The following is a 4,710-nucleotide window of genomic DNA, read 5'->3' on the forward strand; positions in this document are numbered from 1 at the left end:
ATCAAGGAAGAACAAAAGTAAAAGAACTTTTTACTATTGCTAATGCTGATCATGAAGCCCTGTTGGAGACCCTAAAATAGAGAGAGGACCCTATTGGAACACTCAACTAGGTATATTTACTTATTATATCATTTTCTTCATAATGATTCAATGAACTAATGATTATCTTGTTTAATACAATAAGTTACTAATTTTTTTATGATATTGGAATGTATGGAGGGGGGAGGGCATGGGTGGGTTGGTATTGGGGAGAATTCCTAAGATTTATGATGTATTATGATGTAAAATGTGAACTTTTTTTGTATATGATTTTTGTAATAATGAAAAAGACAGGTTATATTAGTTGCACATTCTAATTTTTATTTTGGTAGGTTCTTTGTAAGGAATTATAAGAGGAAGATATTGAACAAGTTCTTGCAAATCATATTTGCATGTGATACAAGGCTATAAGGACAATTTTAAGAGCATTTATAACTATATGAAAGATAATTGCTTGCGGATATCATATTACAAGTTTGGCTTTTTCCTTATTTGACATAAAGCTAACATTATGATTATTAAAACTATTTTTATCAAACTAATCAAATAAGAAAAATCTAGAAAGTATGGACTAACAATTAGAATACTTGATTTCTTAAATTTTTCGACCAATCATGGCATTTGAAAGCATAAAGAGTCATAATATTGTATAATGTTTTGAAAAACTTTCATATTGAAAAGTTGTAAAGGACCATGAAATTTGAATTTTAGTAATGTCTAGGTTTGCATAGGGTAAGTGAGTCATTAGATAGGTCCTAATAAGGTCTCATAATAATCTCAAGTCATTTCATAAGTTGAAGCATTCAATAAGTCACTTAAAATTTAGCTTATTGCTTTAGAAAATTCAAATCTTGAATGTAATGACTACATGAGCATTTTGGAGGGAAACTCCATAGTTCAAATCTTATGAAGGAATAGGAAGTGAAACCGATTGGAGGTGGTTGAGGGGGTTATTAACCATCCCCTTAAACTTATGAATAGTGTTTGTACGGACTGTAAGGGCAATATGTACAAACTGATTCAAAATTTTGAATAAAAAAGCTTGGATTTTAGTAGCAATTTGAAGGTTCTTTGGAGTTTCTGAGTTCTTTATGATATTCTAATGCATTGAGACATCTTCTAAGATCTATAAGGAATTTTAGGACCAAGTTTTGATTTCATTTTTGAAGGGTTATTCATCTAACTTTCTGATTGTTGGCTGTAGTAGTCCTTTTTATAAGCATTTTGACAATTTTTCCATCTAATCATGGTCATTCCATGAAATGCTTACCTGATTCTTCATAGAATTTCATTTTCCTAACATGTATAATGTCTTCTAACCCTGAAATGATCAACTAACCAGAATAATTGGTGACACCAAACATAAAAGAGTGAAAACAAGGGTTGAAAGTGAGGGGATAGTCCTATAGGAAAAGATTTTCCTTAAAGAGGGTAGTGTTTGTGAGTTGATTCATGTTTATGGTGATAAAACATATATGTCTAAATTTTGAATTAGTCCAAGAAGGCTTGGCACGTGTGAGATTGGTGATGCCCTAGGAACAAGGGTTTTGAAAAGGTGAATTGGGGCTTTTGGGGTTAGGGAACCCATAGACTAAAATTGAGAGTGGATTTGTCTAATTGAATTCATTTTAGGAGCCTATACAAAGTTTGGAGTCTAGATCTTAATTCCTTCTAGTGGTTGCTTTTTAAATGCATCTTTTCAACATTGTTAAAAAACAAGAGAAGTGTGAAAGTTCATTGATATTTTCCAAAGGAAGGGTATCTAAGTCTTAGATATGTTTTGTGAAAGGATAAAGGGTATCCAAAACATCTATCTATTCAAGGAGTCTTTTGAAAAAAAGAAAAAGTTATCCACATATTTGTCTTGCTATTGTCACAGAATTGTAAAGTTGCATAGACAACATTTTGGCATGTTGTGCATTTTGGCTTGAAAAATATTGAAACTCAAAGGTAAGTGCTGGAACATGGTGAATATGTCAAAACAAACTGATTGAAGCCTTAAAACCTCCTGGAGTTGACCATTTGTGGGATTTGACCATCAGGACGTAGAAGGGTCACTTGGCACATTGTTACAAATGAACTCATTTTAGGTTGTTACTTGGGTCCATCACCCTATCCTCTGCATCACTTGTATATTGTCAACATTTGGGACTGAAGCAACATGTTGCATTTGATCCTCTCCATAATCATCTTTATGTTCGAGTGCATCATGGTTCATAGTGTTTCTTCTTTTTGTTGGTTCATCATGGTTACCATGCATTATTACGACCATGCCAACTCTTCCTCCATTGGTTACCATGCTTAGAATCATTGGAAAAATTGCATATAATCTGAATTTTTAGTAGCAAGGTTCTCACAAAAAACTTTTACAATACTATAAAAATAATCTTCTAAGCTTTGGTTAGCTACCATCTCCAAATGAGCTATTCATTAATATGGTGATTTAACATCATTCTAATATGTTGAGCTCTTAGGCCCACCCCTTGAAACAATAGTAAAATAGATAAGAATTTATTTGCATGCAGTCTCAAGCCTCCCCAAATGAACTAGTCATTACCAAGGTGGTTCAACATCACCCATTAGTGTTGAACCCTTAGGCCCACCCTTCCAATTGAGAGGAAAATTGGTTCTTAGCCCAATAACATTAATGAAATACAGGGAACATTAGTGCAAAGCACCTAATCATTTTTCTTTTCTTGATGTAATAAGGTCTAGGGATAGATCTCATGATCTCCCTATGACCATCCACATTTGTAATGGACACAAGACCCCATGGTGCAACTTTAAGCCTTGGCCATCAATTGGTCCAATAAAGTGGATTTTTAGTAAATTCCATGTTTTTTAGGTAAGTCTAGATGTTTAGAATATTATTAGGGTCCCTAGAAGTTTGTAGATTCCATTTGCAATCAAATTTGCAATAAAACTTGTCTTAGCACAAAAATTGCAAACAGTTGCTTAACAACTTTTGCAATTTTCTTGAGAACTTTTCAAAATTTAACTCCTAATGGCTAGAACTATTTGAATCATCAATGCCATTAGCTCTGGGTGGGTGGGTGAACCCTAGTAACACCCTTGTTCTAGCCATAGAGACCATTCATCATCTGTGGCCACCCCGTATCGAGGAGTCCCCAAGGTTCTTTAAAGTGTGTTTTGAGGTCGGTCTTCCAAGGGTCATAACTCGAAGCTCGTGAGGGCTATCGATGAACTATCAAATGCTATAGGACGGTGATGTTGAGGCCTAAAATAACCTATCTCATTTTTAAGAGATCACATTCTGTTTGGATACAGCACTGTGATCTTGCTTAAATGCCAAAACTCACAGTGTGCCTTAGTTCATAGGTGCACCACAGTGTAACTTTGAAACTGCTGATCTTGGCATCGAATCATCAGTGCCATTAGCTCTAGATGGGTGGTGAACCCTAGTCACACCCTTGCTCTAGCCACAAAGACCATCCATCATTTGCGGCCACCCCATACCAAGGAGCCTCCAAGGTGCTCTAAGTGCATTTTGAGGTTGATCTTTCAAGGGTCATAACTTGAAGCTCGCGAGGGCTATCAATGAACTGTCAAATGCTCCAAGACAATGATGCTAAGGTCTAAAATAATCTATCTCATTTTTGAGAGATCACATTCCATTTGGATTTGGTACAACGATCTCACTCGATGCCAAAACTCATAGTGTGCCTCAGTTCATAGGTGCACCATAGCGTAACTTTGAAATCACCAATCTTGGCATCGAATTGTTAGTGCTATTAGCTCTAGATGGGCAGGTGAACTCTGGTCACACCCTTGTTCTAGCCACAGAGACCATCCATCATTTGTGGCCACCCCATAACAAGGAGTCTCTAAGGTGCTTTGAGTGCATTTTGAGGTCAATTTTTCGACGGTCATAACTCGGACCTCATGAGGGCTATTGATGAATTGTTAAATGCTACAGGACGATGATGTTGAGACCTAAAATAATCTATCTCATTTTTGAGAGATCACATTTCATTTGGATTTGACACAGGGATCTCGCTTGATGCCAAAACTCATAGTCTGCCTCAATTCATAGGTCCTGGCATTGAATCGTCAGTGCCATTAGCTCCGACTGGGTGGGTGAACCCTAGTCACACCCTTGTTTCAGCCACCGAGACCATCCATCATCCGCGGCCAACCTATACCGAGGAGTCTCCAAGGTGCTATAAGTGTCTTTCGGGGTTGATATTTTGAGGGTCATAACTCAGAGCTCGTGATGGCTATCGATGAATTGTCAAATGCTACAAGACAGTGATGCTGAGGTCTAAAATAACCTATCTCATTTTTGAGAGATCACATTCTATTTGCATTTGACACAACAATCTCACTCCATGCCAAAACTCGCAGTGTGCCTTAGTTCATAGGTGCACCACAGCATAACTTTGAAATCGCTTATCTTAGCATCAAATCTTTAGTGCCATTAGCTCCAGATGGATGAGTAAACCCTAGTGACACACTTGTTACGGCCACAGAGACCATCCATCATTTGCAGCCACCCCGTACTAAGGAGTCTCCAAGGTGCTCTAAGTGCATTTCAAGGTCAATCTTTCGAGGGTCATAACTTGGAGCTCATGAGGGCTATCGATGAACTATCAAATGCTACAAGATAGTAATGCTAAGGCCTAAAATAACCTATCTCATTTTTGAGAGATC

Source organism: Cupressus sempervirens, chromosome 8 (genome assembly GCF_028749045.1).
Source record: "Cupressus sempervirens isolate cs-2001-9-10 chromosome 8, ASM2874904v1, whole genome shotgun sequence".
NCBI classification, from domain to species: Eukaryota; Viridiplantae; Streptophyta; class Pinopsida; order Cupressales; family Cupressaceae; genus Cupressus; species Cupressus sempervirens.